Genomic DNA, 22,293 nt, shown 5'->3' with positions numbered 1-22,293 from the left:
TTAATTCTGAAGTCATGTCCTCTTGTTTGAATCTCCCTATTCTCAAAGGGAAAAGCTTGTCCACGTCAACTCTGTCTATCCCTCTCATCATTTTAAAGACCTCTATCAAGTCCCCCCTTAACCTTCTGCGCTCCAGAGAATAAAGACCTAACTTATTGCCAGTCTATCCGAGCCAATTCCCGTCTCATACCTTCAAAGTCTCCTTTATTCAAGTTCAGGAACCTAGTCTCTGAATTAACCGAGTCACTCTCCATCCTAATGCAGAATTCCACCATATTATGGTCACTGTTGCCCAAGGGGCCTTGCACAACAATCCTCTGTGCCTTTATTCTTTCAACTCAAGTGCATGAGTGTACACTTTTCTATGCTGATTCCTATTTGGTCCTCTCCCAACCTGTCCAAGCCATTTTGCAGACTCCCTGCTACCATTAAACTCATTGGAGACCCTCCGACTGCATCTTACACTAAATGTTGTTCCCTTGATCATGTATCTGACTGGTTAGCACGCAACAAAAAGCTTTTCAATGTACCTTGGCACATAATAATAATAATAATAAATTTTATTTATTGGGCGCCTTTCAGAAATCTCAAGGACACCTTACATAGGTTAACAGGAAATATAAACATATAATCAGAATAAAATAAATAATAAAGACATCACAGAAACACAAATTAAAAACAGAATTCAGTCCAAAAACAAAAATCAAAAACACAATGTGAAGAGAGAGCAGCGGCAGCTAAAGCGCGCCAGTGTCCACTCTCCCTTCACGGCAGCCATCTTGGACAAAGACTAACAGGATTAGTTACAGACAGAAAATCATCCCCCCACAATGGATACCACTGTGAGGGAAGGTACAAAGTCCAGTCCCCACCCCAAGTTCACCCCAAAGTCAGGCCTATTGAGGCCACCGCAATTGCCTCTACGGAGGCCCGATGTTCCTGGCCGTTCTCACTGGGTGGTCTTGCTCCGGCGTCGGGAGAGTCCTCTCAACGGCTGGGCCACCTGGAACGGCCGCTTCCTTACCGGAGACCGCGGCTTCCGAAGCCGACAAGGACGCACCGGGTTGGAGCTCCCAGGCTCCCGATGTTGAAGTCGGCGCCGCCCACTCCGCTCCGCAGACCCGCAGCACGGAGGTGTCGAACACGGCGGTCACAGCTCACCGGAGCTCCAGCGCGTCGATCCAGCGCAGCGACCCAGGCAAGGCATCGCCCGCTCCGCTCCGCGATAGCGCTCCAGAGGCGAGGTGCTGGGCGGTCCCCGCCAGGAAACGGCGCTCCACGCCCGCTGGTAGGCCACGAGGACGGGTCGACGGGGCAGCCCGGAGATAAAGCTGCCTCACCGACCAGGTAGGGACCTCGAAGTAAAATGAACCCCTACCCCCCACATTAAAAAGTCCATTTCCCCTACGGACAAAAAACAGGACTCGCTAAAAACTTTAAAAAAAAGCGAATTAAAACGGACGGCTGCTGGTTAGCAGCTGTTCCCCAAGATGGTTCCTCCTCCTCCTGACATGTGACAATAAAATAGACTAAACTACACTCCTGGATGATATAGTGACACAGGATGGCTGCCCCACAGCTTCAGCGACCTGGTTTTTGTTTGAACTTTACATGCTGTCTACACAGAGTTTGCCTGATATTTCTGTGACTATGTGGTTTTACAGTGGATGCTCCAGTTTGCTCCCTATGTCTCCAGATGTTCTGGTACATTAATTGCCTGCTGTCTTTGATCAAATCTTACTGGCTTTACCTTGCACTAAATGTTATTGCCTTATCATACAACTGTACACTGTGAGTGGCTCGATTGTAATTTTGTGTTGTCTTTACACTGACTGGTTAGCACGCAACATCACTGTACCTCGGTACACATGACAATAAAGCCAAGCCCGCCTAACTCAACTAAACTAAACAAAGTAGACGTGACGTGAGAAGATTCTGCAGTGGAGCAGTAACATGCAGACACATGGACCTGCAGATGTAGTACAATTTGGACACAAGAAACTGCTGATACAAACTCTTAAGAAGGGTCCCGACCCGAAATGTCCAGGTCTCCACTGCTCCCCTTCTCCAGTTCTGCCTGTTATTTCATATGAAGAAAGACTGGATAGACTCGGCTTGTACTCGCTAGAATTTAGGAAATTGAGGGGGGATCTTATAGAAACTTACAAAATTCTTAAGGGGTTAGACAGGCTAGATGCAGGAAGATTGTTCCCCATGTTGGGGAAGTCCAGGACAAGGGATCACAGCTTAAGGATAAGGGGGAAATCCTTTAAAACTGAGATGAGAAGAACTTTTTTCACACAGAGAGTGGTGAATCTCTGGAATTCTCTGCCACAGAAGGTAGTTGAGGCCAGTTCATTGGCTATATTTAAGAGGGAGTTAGATGTGGCCGTTGTGGCTAAAGGGATCAGGGGGTATGGAGAGAAGGCAGGTACGGGATACTGAGTTGGATGATCAGCCATGATCATATTGAATGGCGGTGCAGGCTCGAAGGGCCAAATGGCCTACTCCTGCACCTAATTTCTATGTATCTATGTATCTATGTACTGTGTGCCTGACTTTGAAATAGATTGTGTCAATCAAAGGTAAAGGTGGTGCAGCGGTAGAGTTGCTGCCTTACAGCGCTTACTGTCTAGTTTAGTCTCCCGTGTACCGAGGTACATTGAAAAGCTTTTTGTTGTATGCTAACCAGTCAGAGGGAAGACTATACATGATTACAGCGTCCACAGTGTACAGATACATGATAAAGGGATTAACAAGTTAGATCCTGACTTCGGGTGTTGTCTGCGTGGAGTTTATACGCGGGTTTTCTCCGGGATCGTCAACCTCCTCCCACACTCCAAAGACGTACAGGTTTGTAGGATAATTGGCTTGGTATAAAAATAAAATTGTCCCTAGTGTGTGTAGGATGGTGTTAATGTGTGAGGATCGCTGGTCGGTGCGGACTCGATGGGCCGAAGGGCCTGTTTCCACACTGTATCTCTAAAACTAAAACTAAAACAAAGCTTAGAGCTCACCCCCCCCTACCCCCAACAGTACGATAGTACTTTCACCTGAAAGACTGCAGTGGTTCAAATACATGCCTCACGATAGGAACTGTGCAATGAGCAATGAATGTTGATTTGAAAGTAAAACTGACATCCTGGAAAAGGAATAAAATGAAATAAATCAACCAATGTCAACAATATTTACAACTGTACCACAAAATATATGGATGATACCTACATTAAAATGTATTGCAACACATACTGGGCTGTAGTTTTACTGAAAACCAATCTCTGCTCAAAATTAAAATGTGGACTTGTGCAGTCTTGCGATCTATGAAGTAGAGCAATGGAATACATTAAGCCTTTCTCCCAGGAGATTTGACAATAAATTATTCTCTCCAGAAAAATGCATGGAAAGCAGCACAGCTTGCACGCAATCTGCTTGTAAAGCAGAAAGCACAGAATGGCATTGCTGTCTCTGATGTCAACATCTGCAAGAAATGAATCAGCTTCTCCTGTCCAACCCTTAATATCAGCAGTGGGGCAATGGGAAGGGACTGTTGAACGCAGGGCATCTACACTTCACGCTGCCTCGGCAAGGCCACCAGCATCATCAAGGACATGTCTCGCCCTAATCACTCCCTCTTCTCCCCCGCTCCCATCAGGCAATAGGTACAGAAGTTTGATAAAGCATATCTCCAGATTCAGGGACAGTTTCTTCAAGTCAAGTCAAGTCAAGTCAAGTTTATTTGTCACATACACATACGAGATGTGCAGTGAAATTCCCCAATGATATCAGTCAATTGAGCCATCCTCTCACCAGCAAGAGACCAGTCCTGGCCTCCCATTTATCTCATTGGGGACCCTCGAGCTACCTTTAATCGGATTTCTCTGGACTTTGTCAACTGGACATTATAGCCTTTATGCTGTATCTGTACACTGTGGACTTCTTCACTGTAATCACATATAGTCTTTTCATTGACTGGATATCATGCAGCGAAAACCTGTTCACTGTGTGTCTGTACATGTGGCAATAATAAATGAAACTGAACCAGACAAGGCCATTGTTGGGGGGAGGGTGGGGCTGGAATGGTCACATACACCTCCACTGGCTTTTCCCTCACCCTCTCAGCAGAGAGAAAGTGGAGGGGTAGGGGGGGAAGTTAGCTAAGATTGTAGAATTCAATGTTCATACAGTTGTGTTGTAAGCTACCTAAGCAGAATATGAAGTGTTGTTCCTCCAATTCCTCCAGTAGGTTATATGTTTATATAATGCCTGATTAAGGTTCTGGTCATCCTAATGGGCCTAACCCACGTAGGCATCTACAGGCGACTAGTTTGTCACCACATGTTTGGCGGTGGTCGCGGGGATTCGTCTCCGCCGTCGTGCAAAAAATCGTAACGTCTTTCTGGTCACCGCTAAATGTTCAACATGTTGAAAATTTTTTGGAGACAGTGGGTTTAACGCCAATGAGTATAGTTTGACGTAGGTGTTGTCGTAGATTGTTGCCGGGATGATATAGGTTGTTGCCGGGTTTTTGGCGACCTGCTACGACTATGACTGTCGCCAGCAAAGATCCTATAGCAGAGCAAGATGGGTTACTCTCACGCAAAAGTGAAGTACGTTCATGGGCGGATTCATGGACGATTTTATGCCTCATTTTAGCAACCTGCCTCCGCCATCTTGTTCCGCCATCTTGCTCCGCTTTCTTGCTCCCGGCCAAAGATTGGATCCGCAGCGAGGAGAGAGAGTGCGGGGCCCGGGGCAGCGGGGAGAGAGAGTGCGGGGTCCGGGGCGGCGAGGAGAGGGGCATAGTAGGGGGGGGACATTGTAATAAGGGGGCAGGCGAGAGAGTGCCGGGGGGGATAAGGCCTAGTGTGTGTGAAGTTGCAGGGAGGTTTACAATGTTTCTTATTTACAATGTTTCTTATTTAATGTCCCTTGTCTAGTCTGAAATAAAGTTCATTATTGGATTAGAAGAAATATAATTGTGTGTGTTATATACATTTATATAATTTTCATGTATGTGTGTTTATAAACATTTTATTCCTTAACAAGAATCAACAGAATTATAAACTAACAGAATTATGAATCTAACCCTATAATCACACACAAAAAGTCCCCCCCTGTCAATCACCCTGCGAGTCGGGTCGGTTCCGGTTACTACAAAATCAACTCAAACACTGCTTGTGAGCCATTTAAAAATAAACGATTTAAAAAACATTAAAAAAGACAATTACCAGAATTAAATTTTATTCTTGACAAGAAGTTTGAACTGACAGATTTATGAATCTGACCCACACAAACTGTTGCCCCGCAACATTGATTACAGTGCGAGTCGGGTCGGGTTAGGTAGGCTCAGGTTGCTAAAATGGGCGTGGAAAAATGCCCATGATCCCCTCCATAGCTACTACACGTCAGTCCATTGCATTTAGCAGGAGTAGCCTATCTTGCTCTGCTATAGGATCTTTGGTCGCCAGCAGTTGCCTAAAACATCACCAAGTGGGACAGGCCCATTAGGAGTATTTTCAGCAACAGACCGGTTCCACCAAGATGCAGCACAGAATACCACAGGAGATCCCTTTTCCCTGTGGTTATCAAACTGTACAACTCCTCCCCCTTATGTCGTGGGGTAGACTGACTCCCCTCCCCCCTCCTCGCTCCGCAATATTTGTACATCCCCAATCCTTTCCACTCATCACTTTAATTTCATGTTTCATGTATCTTGCGTTTTATGAATATTGGCAGATTAATTTCCCTCCTGGGATAAATAATGGTCTATCGTATCGTATCGTATTGTATCGTATCCCAACTTCAGGAAAGAAGACAGCCAATACATTGTAACTACCCCCCTTCCTGCGAAAACCTGTATGATAATAATAACCGAGATGCAGATTTGAAAACGGGTCTCTGGGTCTTGAAATTAGTGAAGCAAACAAAGGCTATTTTCAATGACCAGCTACTCAGAATGCATTAACTTAATTTGTTTTGACATTCTGTCTGAAGAGTCACCGATCAATTTGAGAATTAAACATGTAAAGCATTCTTCCAAAAGTAGCCGAGGGAAAGGTTTCCTTTGGCAATCAAATGGGGAAGCGAGAATCGATGAAGCTTTCAAAAGGAATATCGGTCGTAACTTAATTTGGACATGAAACACGTTTCGCAAGCTGTGGTTCACTAAGCAAGTGTGGTGAGAAATGAAGCATGGTTCCAACTCTGACTGTTGAACGTAGGAAGCCGTTGATCCTGGAAGCACAACATTTGTTTTTGGTTGTGATGTGGGATTTTATCTACTGTTAATTGGAACCATTTCAAAACTCAATGGTCATGAGATGAGACTATTATTGAAGAGCACTGGTACAAGGTCAAGGTTAGAGCTTAACAGTAGTTCAGAAGTTACAGGAGCAGAAATATGCCATACAGCCCATCAAGTCTACTCCGCCATTCAATGATGGCTGATCTACCTCTCCCTCTCAACCCCATTGTCCCCATAATTCCTGACACCAATACTAATCAAGAATCTGTCAATCTGCGCCTTAAAAATACCTGAAGAGACATAAAAAGCTGGAGTAACTCAGCGGGTCAGGCAGCATCTGTGGAGAACATGGATAGGTGACGTTTCACAGAGTACTGGAGTAACTCAGCGGGTCAGGCAGCATCTGTGGAGAACATGGATAGGTGACGTTTCACAGAGTGCTGGAGTAACTCAGCGGGTCAGGCAGTATCTCCGGAGAAATGGAATAGCATCCCTTATCATCTTTACTTTTTTGAATTTCTTTAATTCATTTGGCCTACATCTCTCTATATTGCCATAGAGGGAGTGCAGAGAAGGTTCACCAGACTGATTCCTGGGATGTCAGGACTGTCTTATGAAGAAAGACTGGATAGACTTGGTTTATGCTCTCTAGAATTTAGGGGATTGAGAGGGAATCTTATAGAAACTTACAAAATTCTTAAGGGGTTGGACAGGCTAGATGCAGGAAGATTGTTCCCGATGTTAGGGAAGTCCAGGACAAGGGGTCACAGCTTAAGGATAAGGGGGAAATCCTTTAAATGAGAAGAGATGAGAAGAACTTTTTTCACACAGAGAGTGGTGAGTCTCTGGAACTCTCTGCCGCAGTGGGTAGTCGAGGCCAGTTCATTGGCTATATTTAAGAGGGACCTAGATGTGGCCCTTGTGGCTAAGGGGATCAGCGGGTATGGAGAGAAGGCAGGTACGTGATACTGAGTTGGATGATCAGCCATGATCATATTGAATGGCGGTGCAGGCTCGAAGGGCCGAATGGCCTACTCCTGCACCTAATTTCTATGTTTCTATATCACCATATGGTATATCTCTTGTTTCCCTTTTCCCTGACCCTCAGTCTTTCACTATGCTGTATGTTTCAATGAGGTCCCCCTATTGTCTTCTAAACCTCAGCGACTATCGGCCCAGTGCCGACAAACAAATGAATTGCCTCTGTGGTGATGAATTCCCAGTCCCAGAAAATGTGGTCTGCTTTTCAGGGTTAGGTTTAGGGTTACTCTTGCTCAGTGTAAGACAGTATGCAGTGTTATACTCACTCATAGAAACAAAGAAACATAGAAAATAGGTGCAGGAGTAGGGCCATTCGGCCCCAAGCCAGCACCGCCATTCTCTATGATCATGGATGATCATCCAAAATCAGTACCCCGTTCCGGCTTTTTCCCCATATCCCTTGATTCACTTAGCCCTAAGAGCTAAATCTAAGACTTGAAAACATCCAGTGAATTGGCCTCCACTGTGGCAGAGTATTCCACAGATTCACAACTCTCTGGGTGAAAACATTTTTCCTCATCTCATTCCTAAATGGCCTACCCCTTATTCTTAAACTGTGACCCCTGGTTCTGGACTCCCCCAACATCGTGAACATTTCTCCTGCATCTAACCTGTCCAATCCTTTAAAAATTTTATGTTTCCATTAGATTCCCTCTCATCCTTCTAAATTCCAGTGAATACAAGCCTAGTCGACCCATTCTTTCATCATATGTCAGTCCCGCCATCTCGGGAATTAACCTAGTGAACCTATGCAGCACTCCTTCAACAGCAATAATGTTCTTCCTCAAATTAGGAGACCAAAATTGCACACAGTACTCCAGGTGCGGTCTCACCAGGGCCCCGTAAAACTGCAGTAGGACCTCCTTGCTCCTAAACTCAAATCCTCTTGCAATTAAGGCCAACATGCCATTAGCTTTCTTCACTGCCTGCTGTACCCGCATGCTTACTTTCAGTGACTGATGTACAAACACACTCAGATCTCATTGCATCGCCCCTTTTCCTAATCTGACACCATTCAGATAATAATCTGCCTTCTTGTTCTTGCCACCAAAGTGGAAAACCTCACATTTATCCACATTATACTGCATCTGCCATGCATCTGCCCACTCACACAACCTATCCAAGTGACCCTGCAGCCTCATAGCATCTTCCTCGCAGCTCACACTGCCACCCAGCTTTGTGTTTTCCGCAAACATAGAGATGTTACATTTAATTCCCTCGTCTAAATCGTTAATATATATTGTAAATAGCTGGGTTCCCAGCGCCGAGCCTTGCGGCACCCCACTAGCCACTGCCTGCCATTCTGAAAAGGACCCGTTAATTCCTACTCTTTGCTTCCTATCTGCCAACCAGTTCTCTATCCATGTCAGCACTCTACCCCCAATACCACGTGCTCTAATTTTGCACACTAATCTCTTGTGTGGGACTGTGTCAAAGGTTTTTTGGAAGTCCTATACACCACATCCACTGGCTCTCCCTTATCCATTCTACTTGTTACACCCTCAAGAAATTCCAAAAGATTAGTCAAGCATGATTCCCCCATCATATATCCATGCTGATTTTGATCAATCCTGTCACTGCTTTCCAAATGCATTGCTATAACATCTTTAATAATCGACTCCAGCATCTTCCCCACTACCGATGTAAGGCTAACTGGTCTATAATTACGTTTTCTGTCTCCCTCCTTTCTTAAAAAGTGGAATTACATTGGCTAACCTCCAGTCCACAGGAACTGATCCAGAGTCGAGAGAACATTGGAAAATGATTACCAATGCATCCACGATTTCTAAGGCCACCTCCTTGAGTACTCTGGGATGCAGACCATCAGGCCCGGGGGATTCATCTGCCTTCAGTCCCAACAATTTACCCAACACCACTTTCTGACTAATGTGGATTCCCTTCAGTTCCTCCCTCCCACTAGATCCTCAGTCCCCCAGTATATCTGGGAGATTGTTTGTGTCCGGGAAGACAGAACCAAAACATTCGTTTAAGTGTTCCGCCATTTCCTTGTTCCCCATTGTAAATTCACCCGTCTCTGACTGTTAGGGACCTACATTCGGCTTCACTAATCTTTTCCTTTTTACACACCTATAGAAACTATTACAGTCAGTTTTTATATTCCCCGCAAGCTTTCTTTCATGTTCTTTTCCCCCCTCTCAATTAACCCCTTTGTCCTCCTCTGTTGAATTCTAAATTTCTCCCAGTCCTCTGGTTTGCCACTTCTTCTGCCCAATTTATATGTCTCTTCCTTGGATTTAACACTATCCTTGACTTCCCTCGTCAGCCACGGTTGAGTCGCCTTCCCCAGGGATGAACAATTTCTGGAGCTCGTCCAAGCGGTATTTAAATCTTCACCATTGCATCTCCACTGTTAATCCTTAATGTATCATTTGCCAGTCTATCCCAGCCAATTCCCATCTCATACCTTCAAAGTCTCCTTTATTCAAGTTCAGGACCCTAGTCTCTGAATTAACCGAGTCACTCTCCATCCCAATGCAGAATTCCACCATATTATGGTCAATGTTGCCCAAGGGGCCTTGCAGAACAAAACCGCTAACTAATCCTTACCTCATTACACAATACCCAGTGTAGGATGGCCTGTCGTCTAGTCGGTTCTTCTACATATTGGTTTAAATCCCATCCCGTATAAATTCCAGGCTAGTCTCCTCCTCAGCACTGCTACCAATGTGGTAGGTCCAATCTATATGTAGATTAAAGTCACCCATGATAACTCACAGCGAAAGAGTACACATTGTCACACTCACTCACTGTGTGATCACCTGCTGAGAAACATGGGCATTCTGGTGTACTTTGTTCTATATCGGAGACATTCACGACCACGTTAACACAACATCTTTGCTCCTTCTGGATTCGAAAATAATATTCCCATTGAATACGGAAGTATTTGGACACAATTGCTTTGATGCTAATTTGCTGGGAAATGCATTTGTCAATGTAGTGTAAAAATAGTAGTTATTATAATGAAAGGAGAGGAAAGAAATTAAACCAACGCATTTTTTTAAATTTTGTTGCACTGAACTGGATCATTTGAATAAAAAGTGAACTGATTTGACATTGTGAATCTGTAAGTAACTCATCAGTTAAAAGAGGATTACGATATTGGCATTGTTTGTCGCATGTTCAACAACGCAGCAATGGGAACTCCTCATTGCTGTTAGTTTATTGCTGATTCTGGGTGGAATTTTTCTAACAAAATAATAGCTGGCAGCTTGCACATCTCAGCATGTTAGACACGAGCAGCCAAGAATGCTAAATATATCTCAAGTCCCTCTGGTATATTTCTGTCAGGTCACTGTGTTCCCATCCATCAGCAAGTCACCTGTCATGTTGCAATCTGCTGTGTGTTGTTGCCCACTCAGGAACGTCTCATGCCCCTTGGACTGGAAGAAGTGCAATTCAACAAAATACTGAACATAGAATTAGGGAGCAGAGTCCAATCCAACCAAGTGTCTTCCACCCAGTGTTACTTGTTTAATCTGCCGACCTCTCATTGGGACCATGCAGGTGCATAAAACAAAATAAAATGTTCTCCAGAGATGTGGCCTGACCTGCTGCGTTACTCTAGCACTTCGTGTCCTTTTCTATAAACCAGCATCTGCAGTTCCTTGCTTCTAACCTTTTTAGCTGTTTGTGAAAGGCCAACCCTCTCATCCAAGGGACTAGCTGGTGACTGCCTCAATATCTCTAATCTATATTCCTTCTTAAATATGTGGACCATAACCATACACAACACCAAAAATATGAGCAAGTTTGTGCAAATGATTGCTCTTGTTCTTGCTATAAGTATATAGCTACTACCATAATAAGTAATTTAGCTACATAGAAACTAAACTTCCATTGCATATCCACCGTCAACCCTTTAAGAATCAATTGCCAGTCAATCTTGGCCAATTCACGTCTCATACCCTCAAAGTTACCTTTCTTTAAGTTCAGGACCCTTGTTTCTGAATTAACAATGTCACTCTCCATCCTAATGAAGAACTCAACCATATTATGGTCACTCTTGCCCAAGGGGCCACGCACAACAAGATTGCTAACTAACCCTTCCTCATTACTCAATACCCAGTCTAGAATAGCCTGCTCTCTCGTTGGTTCCTCTACATGTTGGTTTAGAAAACTATCCCGCATACATTCCAAGAAATCCTCTTCCTCAGCACCCCTGCCAATTTGATTCACCCAATCTATATGTAGATTGAAGTCACCCATTATAATTGTTTTACCTTTGTTGCACGCATTTCTAATTTCCTGTTTGATGCAATCCCCAACTCCACTACTACTGTTAGGTGGCCTGTACACAACTCCCACTATCGTTTTCTGCCCCTTAGTGTTTCGCAGCTCTACCCATATCGATTCCACATCCTCCAAGCTAATGTCCTTCCTTTCTATTGCGTTAATCTGCTCTCTAACCAGCAACGCTACCCCAACCCCTTTCCCTTTCTGTCTATCCCTCCTGAATATTGAATATCCCTGGATGTTCAACTCCCAGCCTTGGTCACCCTGAAGCCATGTCTCCGTGATCCCAACTATATCATAGTCATTAATAGCTATCTGCTACCATAAATAGAGGCTGTCAGACCAGCCTAAGTAACTACTATATGCTATTGTGTGTGTATATATATACATAGATGAGTCAGTGACGGTGAAGACACTCATAATCAGAGAAATATAATTGCTCTTTCTTTGGAATCGGGGTTTTTTGGGCAATAACATGGGATGAAATGTATACCCTTTGGCAGCACAATCTTATAGTTTTGGCCTGGAATGGATAAGACAACTATTAGTGTCAGTACAGTTGTTTACTTATTTATGATTTATGAAGCTCAAAGCAGGAATTGTACATTCGCCATTTCTAGTTCAGTTACTCCCAAAAGAATTGAAATTGGGGCAGCACACAGTGGTGTAGAGTTGCTGCCTTCAAGCACCAGAGATCCGAGTTCGAATCAAGACTGTATTGTCTGTACTGAGTCTGTACTGTATGTTCTGCCTGTGACCACTGCATGTTTTCTCTGAGTGCTATGGTTTCCTCCCACATTCAAAAGATCTGCAGGTTTGTAGGTTAATTGGCATCTGTAAATTGCCCCAATGTGTAGGGTGTAACCAGTGCATGGGTGATCAGTGGATGTGTGGGGTTTGGTAGGCCGCAGGCTCTACAAACCAATTTGCCTACAAACCTGTACAGTATGTCTTTGGCGAATGTGAGGAAACCGCTGCTCCCGGAGAAACCATCCGCAGGTCACGGGGAGAACGTGCAAACTCCGTGCAGACAGCACCCATTGTCAAGATCAAACCCGGGTCTCTGGTGCTGTAGGGCAGCAACTCTACCACTGCGCCACCTTGCCATGTAAAGAGTTAAGAGTCAAGGGTCAAGGGTCAAGACTTGACTCTTCAATAACTGAAATTGAAAGGAACCATGAGACCAATAGCCAGGAGACTAGGGCCAGTAAGGATAACATTTACATTAACAGTAACATTTACAGTGACAATAGCAGTTCCATTTGTATCTGCTTAAAAGCATGGAGGACACCCCTCTATCAGATAGGTCGCTCATTGAATCCGTAAATCTACTTTGTGAGCAGAATGCTTGACAGTGATATTATTTTAAACTGAGCTAAAAACAGAAGTAGCTCACCACAGGACAGGGCGTTTTTTTCTCTTTTGGCAAAAGCCAATCATGCCTTGCTTCTGCTAAATTACAAGCTGTACTAAACACCTGGCTACATTGATGCCTTAGGGTGCTTCTGCTGTCCTTCATTTCCTATTACAGTTTACCATAAAGATTGGAGTTAGATGACAAGACCAACATGGCTACTGAAAATTAGATTGAGATACTTGCAAATCAAATTTTGGAGGGACTTAAAAGCTCGTTTTATTGGACTTATCTCCTTACTGTGAGCAGAGTTTCTATACCTGCCACAGATAGATCAGATAATTTTCATTATATGAACTTAACAAATAATCAAAGACTGGGCATTGCACTGTTAGTCTGGTCCAAAGAAAGCACTGATGAATGATGGTTTCATTTTAAATAGCTGTCATTAAGTAAGTCTCAATGTTTCTGAAGCAATTACAAATTCAATTGGTTTATTTTTGATCGAATTGCTATATTACTGATAAAAAAACTGCTATTGGAAAGTGAAATGTATGTTAATATGAACTTGTCAAAAGAGGACATTCAGAGATGAACCAGCATCACTTTAAATTAAGTTTAGAGTTTCATAGCAGAAAAAATATTTTATATTTACTGAAGAATTCTTTAAAAACTGTCTCACGCAGTATATAGGCAGTCCCAGGGTTTCTGTTTCCAGGCCAGTGGTACAATGGTAGACTAGTTGGTGCCTTACAGTGGCTGAGATCTGGTTCGATCCTGACTATGGGTGCTGTCTGTATGGAGTTTGTACATTCTCCCTGTGACCACATGGGTTTTCTCCAGTTTCCTCCCACTTTCCAAAGATGTTCAGGTCAGTAGCTCTATAAACTGTCCCTAGTGTGTGGGATAGATCTAATGTGTGGTTGGTTTGTTGGTTGGCGTAGACTCTGTGGACCAAAGGGACTGGTTCCACGCAGTGTCTCTAAATTAAACTAGACAAAACTGTCCGTGGACCAAATCCTCTGTACGTCAGAAATGTCATTTTCTAGAGGCAATTCCAGGTGAGGAAATGATTCTATTCTCACACAGTGTCCCGGCAGTCGTGCCGAGGTGGATGGGCCACATCGCCGGAGAACAAGGGGGGGGCCCAATGTGAGGGGGGCCTCGGAGATCAAAGGGGGACCCAGCGTGGGTGACCTGTCTAGAACGGACGGGGAGCTGGCGTGGTGGTGAGGGGGCACTGAGAACTAAGGGAGACCCAGCGGGGGATGGTGGGGGGACGAAGAAGGGATAAGTACTTCCTGTACCTTTGTTGGTGCCTTTGTGGGATTTCACTGTACCTAGGCACAAAGTATTGTCATCATCAATAGCAGCAACAGCAGCATCGAGAACTGTGTCAGAATAATCCTTCTCTTGTCTTTACAAACACTGCCACACTCACGCCACTCCTTTATCAGAGATCTCTCCCAGTTAGGAAGCCTGAGGGAAGGTGGGTAATGCCGCATTGTGGTCCAAAGGTGTGCCGTGTTATTCTGTCAAATCTCACAGCACCTTCCTCCTGTGGGAGTGGACTGAATGGCTCAACACAGCTTATGTGATTAGATCAATGATGTGTTTAATCAAACACTGTAAAGAGCTTCAAATATTAGTTCAGTCCCGACAAGCCAAAGGATAATGGAACTAATAAATCTTTTTGCTTTCCAATGTGCTCACCATGGGCTGTGGTGCAAGTTTCTGCTGTTATCTGTTTCTATGGACAGAATAAACATCACCAAATAGCCAAGAAAGTGATCAATAAAATGGGTATCAAATTGATGCAAGTACCAAGTGGGTCCACAGCCAGTGATTTCCTTACATACTTGACACTGGGGGAGTACAGAAGGTGAACAGATTCTGGGCCATTGGCTTTCCTTCTACCTTATGGGTGTGGAAGTTGTGGCCCTGTCTAAAATCTGAATGAACAGACCTCGAGCAGAAGGTTATCGCTTGGTCTCCACATCTCCCACCAATTGGGGAACCGCTCTTTAAAGCAAACATTTATGAAGGGGAAATCATGCTTGGCTAAATTGAATTTTTTGAGGATGGACCATTGAGCCAGTGGATGTAGTGTACCTGGACTTTCAGAAAACCTTTGATAAGGTCCCACATAAGAGATTAGTGTGCAAAATTAGAGCACATGGTATTGGGGACCCTTTCAGAATGGCAGGCAGTGACTAGTGGGGTGACGCAAGGCTCCGTGCTGGGACCCCAGTTATTTACCATATACAATAATGTATTAGATAAAGGAAATAAAAGTAACATAAGCAAATTTGCAGATGACACAAAGCTGGGGGGCAGTGTGAACTGTGAAGAGGATGCTAAGAGGATTCAGGGTGACTTGGGCAGGTTGGGGGGGTGGGCAGATGCATGGCAGATGCAGTATAATGTGAATAAATGTGAGGTTATCCACTTTGATGGCAAGGACAGGAAGGCAGATTATTATCTGAATGGCCAGGTGAGGAAAAGGGGAAGTACAACGAGACTTGGGTGGCCTTGTACACCAGTCAATGAAAGTAAGCATGCAGATACAGCAGGCAGTGAAGAAAGCGAATGGCATGTTGGCCTTCATAATGAGAGGAGTTGAGTAGGGGAGCAAAGAGGCCCTTCTGCAGCTGTACAGGGCCCTGGTGAGACCACACCTGGAGTATTGTGTGCAGTTTTGATCTCCTAATTTGAGGAAGGACATTCTTGCTATTGAGGGAGCCCAGCGTAGGTTCACCAGGTTAATTCCTGGGATGGCGGGACTGTCATATGACGAAAGAATGGATGTTGTGGGAGTCCAGAACCAGGGTCCTGATGTTGGGGGAGTCCAGAACCTGGGCCCATTGTTTAAGAATAAAGGGGTAGGCCATTTAGAACTGAGATGAGGAAAAAATGATTTCACCCAGAGGGTTGCGAATTTGTGGAACTCTCTGCCTCAGAAGGCAGTGGAGGCCGATGCACTGGATGCTTTCAAAAGAGCAGAATTAAGGGATATGGCAAGGGGCGTGGAACCGTGGGGGCTGGGTGGGCTGCAGCCCCCCCCTCCCACATTTTTGGCTAGACATGTTTCAATGTCTCCGGCTTTAGACGAGGCGCCGCTGTGCTCTGAGCAACCTGGTCATGGGTGTTGGTGATCCGAGGCAGAGGGAGGGCAGGGCTGGCGAGTGTTTGCCGGGCTGGCGAGTCGCTCGCTGCAGCTCCGGCCATGGAGCAGCCTCAGTGCAAGAGTCCCGGGCCGTCGGAGGCGTCGGAAGCGTTGTGCCGCTGCCGTGAGAGTCACTGCGCCGAATTCACCCTAGTGACCGGCATGGATCAGGCTGCAGCTCGGTGCATCCTGGAGGACAACCAGTGGCTGCTGGAAGTAAGTACCAAGCACTGGGTAGATGCGGTGGAAGATAGTGGACTTCAAATTGGGGTGGTTGTCTGCTAAATTTTCACTTTTAGGAAATAGATGAGGGCAGACTTTCTTCACCCAGAGAGTTGTGACTCTGTGGAATTCTCTGCCACAGAAGGCAGTGGAGGCCAATTCACTGGATGTTTTCAAGAGAGAGTTACATTTAGCTCTTGGGGCTAGCGAAATCAAGGGATATGGGGAAAAAACAGGAAAGGGGTATTAATTTTAGGTGAAGAGCCATGATCATATTGAATGGCAGTGCTGGCTCGAAGGGCCGAATGGCCTTTTCCTGCACCTATTTTCTATGTTTCTATGCTTGAGTATATGACAATAAAACTCGACCACTTGATTTTGAAGCATTCATGCATGGTGGAGGTATAATGTAGTCATAGACTGATACAGTGTGAACACAGGCCCTTCGGCCCAACTTGCCCACACCCACCAACATGTCCCAGCTACACTACCTGCTTTTGGTCTATATCCCTCCAAACCTGTCCTATCCATGTATCAGTCTAACTGTTTCTTAAATGTTGGGTTAGTCCCTGCCTCAACTACCTCCCCTGGCAGCTTGTTCCATACACCCACCACCCTTTGTGTGGAAAAAGTTACTCCTCAGATTCCTATGAAATCATTTCCCCTTCACCTTAAATCTGTCCTCTGGTCCTCGATTCCCCCACTCTGGGCAAGAGACAGTGCATTCAAGTGTATATTTCTGATGCATTTTAGATTTCTCCAAAGTCTTACTTTAAAAAAAGTAACGTTTCCACAAACATATATCTCCTTATTAATGTCATGGTTTGATGATTCTAAATTCAAATCAAAATCAAATATACATCAAAAGGAGAAGGCATACTTTCAAAAGACTCTGATCTTTTCCCCGAGCAAAACATCATTTGTATGACTTTGCAAAATCAGGAAACGTTTCGATTATTTCTTGTCCCTTTTCCCAACTACAAACAAAAAAAATAGCACTTGAAATGATAACACATTTAAAAGATTTATTGTCAAATTTTCTGTACTGTGGAAGGCACTGGCGTCGATCCCGAGGGTAGGGGGGGGGGGGGGGGATGGGGGATATAGCCCCCCACTTTTTGATGTGGGGGATGGCCTGTATTATTATCCCCCCCTTTTTGGAGGTCAAGCAATAACAACAATAATAGGCCCTACATTATCTTAAAAATACTTCAAACAAAAACATTGAAATCATACTTCTACAATGCACTAAAATGCACGATAGTTGAGCCATGATTGAATGGCGGAGTAGACTTGATGTGCCAAATGGCCTCATTCTATTCCTATTCCTTATGACATTATGACTGTATGACCTGTGGCATGTTACTGCACAATACTATTGAGATTAAGGATGCTATTGAGGAAATCCCTCATATACACCTGGATCAATGAATGTATATATTACCCAGTTGCAGCTGCTCCCTTGTAGGTAGCAGTTGCTCAAGTAGCTTTGCTCATCCGGTGAGTTGAAGAGAATGGCTCAGATAACAAACAAAAGCATGGAGCACAGCCTGTGCAAAGAAACAAGGACCCATTAATATCAACAGCAAGCAGGAAATTAAAGCATGCTTGCAAATCTTTCTTTGCTTTCATCCATGTAGATATTTTCTCCCTCTTCCCGAATGGCGTAATTCAAATAAAGTTGTAGTGTGGTTCTGCTGATTCTAGACAACGCAAAAGATATTGGCATCACATAGAAACATAGAAATTAGGTGCAGGAGTAGGCCATTCGGCCCTTCGAGCCTGCACCGCCATTCAATATGATCATGGCTGATCATCCAACTCAGTATCCCGTACCTGCCTTCTCTCCATACCCTCTGATCCCCTTAGCCACAAGGGCCACATCTAACTCCCTCTTAAATACAGCCAATGAACTGGCCTCGACTACCCTCTGCGGCAGAGAGTTCCAGAGATTCACCACTCTCTGTGTGAAAAAAGTTCTTCTCATCTCGGTTTTAAAGGATTTCCCCCTTATCCTTAAGCTGTGACCCCTTGTCCTGGACTCCCCCAACATCGGGAGCAATCTTCCTGCATCTAGCCTGTCCAACCCCTTAAGAATTTTGTAAGTTTCTATAAGATCCCCTCTCAATCTCCTAAATTCTAGAGAGAATAAACCAAGTCTATCCAGTCTTTCTTCATAAGACAGTCCTGACTTCATGGGTCGATGACTATCACCTCTCAATGAACACAAGGAGTGCTGAATCAGGTAGTAAGGTATAAAAGGCGTCTTGGACAACAAGTTGCCATAAATGCCTGCATTTTAAGTTCATAAGTTAGTAAATACTAGGAGCAGTATTAGGCCATTCGGCCCATCAAGTCGATCATGGCTGATCTATCTTTGCCCCTTACCCGCCTTCTCCAGCCTTCTCCCCATAACCCCTGACACCCGTACTAATCAAGAATCTGTCAACCTCCGCCTTAAAAACATTCATTGACTTGTGGCCTCCGCAGCCGTATGTGGCAATGAATTCCACAGTCAGTCAGCCAGCCCGAGGCCAAGGGGAGTTCAGTGCCGCCATCTTGTCTGTTTGACAGCAGTTGCCGGGGGCAACTGTCCCCTTGGCAACCGCGGGCCAATCACGGACGGCACAGACAGCGGTGGGAGTGCGTGCGGCGATATAGAGCGGCTGCTGTACAGATACATAATAAATGGTCGTGAATATACTTTTTTTCCCCCCAAATCATCCCGCGGGCCGGATTGGACCCCTTCACGGGCCCCTTCTCACTGCAAATCACCTCCCCAAATAGGATAATCAGAATCAGAATCAGAATCACACTTTATTTGCCAAGTATGTTTTGCAACATACGAGGAATTTCATTTGCCAGGTCAGTCGTACAAATAAAAAGCACCAGATCACCCAAAACACATTTTAACATAAATATCCACCACAGTGACTCCTCCACATTCCTCACTGTGATGGAAGGCGAAATAAAGTTGAAGTCTCTTCGCTTTCCTATCCCGTGGTCGGGGACCCCGAGCCCTCCGTTGACGGGACGATCTTGACTCCCGTAGCTGGCGGCGTTTGGGCCCTCCGTGTTGAGGCGATCAGCTCCTGCAGCGGGAGGATGCCAGCTACCCCGCGCTGGACGATCGAGCCTCGTGTCGGGGCCGGTTGAACCTTCCGCGTCGTTGGAGCTTCCTGACTCGGCCTCTCCTGAGACTGCGAGCTCTTGGTGGTAAGTCCGCAGGCCGCGGTTGGAGCGATCCCAGGCAGGGGATCAGCTCCGATGTTAAGTCCCCACCCCGCTCAAAGTGGGGCTCAAAGTCAGTCCGAGGAGGCTTCCAGCTCCATCAATGGTAGGCTGCAGAGCATCCGGAGAATGCGATACGAAAATCAATCGCATCTCCTGAAAAAAAAGTTTCATCCACAACCCTAAATAGTCATTGATTGTGCACAAAGAATGCAGAGTTCACCAACTACAATTCGCATAGTTATTCTCATCAGCCACAACACACCCCAATTTGTGACCTCAAACACCATGAAGTAAAAAGGATGCAGAACTATGGAAACAACACCCATCATTCGATGACCCTCCAAGTTAGACTTTGATAGATGTTACTGTTCTCTCATGTGCCATGCCTTGATCGCCCCTTCCCTCACCACCAGCACTGTGGCAATATCCCCACCAGAAGGACTGCACTTATGTTCAAGGCTTTGTCTCACCATATCTCTTGAATGGCAGTAGGGCTGGGTGATAAATGTTGTCTTTGCCATGGATGCCCATAACTAAAAAAAAGCAGTAAATACCAGAACTCTGCAGCTGGAAATTGATTTTGCAAAATGCTGATCCTCCCTCAACATTAACAGGCAAGTGAACCATCCTAATGACAACTAGAGAGCAGTCCTGAGCTGCTTTCTCATTGGAGACCCTCAGACTATCTTTGATTGGGCTAAATGGTATGTTAGCATTCATAGCAAAAGGATTTGAGTATAGGAGCAGGAAGGTTCTACTGCAGTTGTACAGGGTCTTGGTGAGACCACACCTGGAGTATTGCATGCAGTTTTGGTCTCCAAATCTGAGGAAGGACATTATTGCCATAGAGGGAGTACAGAGAAGGTTCACCAGACTGATTCCTGGGATGTCAGGACTGTCTTATGAAGAAAGACTGGATAGACTTGATTTATATTCTCTAGAATTTAGGAGATTGAGAGGGGATCTTATAGAAACTTACAAAATTCTTAAGGGGTTGGACAGGCTAGATGCAGGAAGATTGTTCCCGATGTTGGGGAAGTCCAGGACAAGGGGTCACAGCTTAAGGATAAGGGGAAATCCCTTAAAACCGAGATGAGAAGAACTTTTTTCACACAGAGTGGTGAATCTCTGGAACTCTCTGCCACAGAGGGTAGTCGAGGCCAGTTCATTGGCTATATTTAAGAGGGAGTTAGATGTGGCCCTTGTGGCTAAGGGGATCAGGGGGTATGGAGAGAAGGCAGGTACGGGATACTGAGTTGGATGATCAGCCATGATCATATTGAATGGCGGTGCAGGCTCGAAGGGCCGAATGGCCTACTCCTGCACCTAATTTCTATGTTTCTATGTTTCTATGTAAATGTAATTCACGTTAATCCCTTTATCATGTGTGTGTACTCTGTGGATGGCTCGATTGTAATCATGTATTGTCCTTCTGTTGACAGGTTAGCCCACAACAAAAAGCGTTTCACTGTACCTCGGTACACGTGACAATAAACTCAACAAAATTATTCCCTTTATCTTATGTTTGTACACAGTGGATAGCTCGATTGTAATCCTGTATAGTCTTTCCGCTGACTGGTCAGTACGCAACAACAAAAAGCTTGTTACTGCATCTTTGTACACATGACAATAAACTAAACTAAACTAAACTAAACTAAATTAAAGGACAGCATTGACTATTTCTGGATCATTTTGCATCTCACCATGTATAGCCATAGCCCAATCTTTCAGTCCAAAATAATTACTGGATACATTGGAAGATGCTTTTTCCTGGACAGCTCGTCTATTGGAGAACATTAGTGGCTCCACTCAGTGGGCACTCCCAGGAAAGCCCTGTACAGGGGGAGAGTCGGGAGGGAGGGGGAGGGGGTCTCCCTGTCTATCTGCTCCTGGGCCTGGCCAAGATGGCCATTCACGGGTCAAGGCAGTGAGTAGTCGATGGCTGCACCAGGGTTGCCTGCCGGCCCCTTCTCCAGGCCTATGTCCGTGCCCGCGTGTCCCTGGAGAAGGAACATGCGGTCTCCACGGGGACTTTGGAGGCCATTCCGTCAACGCTGGTGCCGCGGGACGTCAAGTGTATTTTTGATAAAGTTGGCGATAGATATATCTGATGACGGTTTTGTTTGTAAACTGTCAATATAGGCAGCCCTTTGATCGTGTTAATACTTTGTATGTTTAATTTTATTTTCTGAATAAAAGTATTTGTATAATAATTTAAAAAAATAGATAACATGGTCTAGCCAGCTCAGATATGGACACCTGCAACACCTAACTAAATCCTTGTCCCTTTAACATTATACCAAGCACTCAATTACCCCAATACACTATCAAGCTCTTCAACCCTCCTTCATCTGCTGTTCTATTCATGTGATGGAGCAGGAGGTTCTCAACAGAATGAGAAGGTGTGTGTTTTGGGGATGTTTGTACACATTCCACTGTTTTCACAGCTTCTCCAGACTTCCATCACAGGGACTCAGGGGTGCTCAGTGCCTTATGCTTTTATGCATTTTGAGTGTTTGAGGCCGTGAGTTTATGTGGATGTTATATTTTTTCAAAGACAAATTGAAAATGTCCTTTTCTCTGTCTGTCTGGCAATTCTTGATTTGATTGAATGATTGAAAGATACAGCAAGGAGTCAGGCCCTTCGTCCCATTGAGTCCGTTGATCACCCATTCACACTAGTCTATGTTACCCCCACCTTCATATCCACTCTCTGCACACTAGGGGCACTTTACAGTGGCCAATTAACCTACAAACCTGCAAGTCTTTGGGATGTGG

Source organism: Leucoraja erinacea, chromosome 9 (assembly GCF_028641065.1).
Source record: "Leucoraja erinacea ecotype New England chromosome 9, Leri_hhj_1, whole genome shotgun sequence".
NCBI classification, from domain to species: Eukaryota; Metazoa; Chordata; class Chondrichthyes; order Rajiformes; family Rajidae; genus Leucoraja; species Leucoraja erinaceus.
This window is presented reverse-complemented; position numbering follows the sequence as displayed.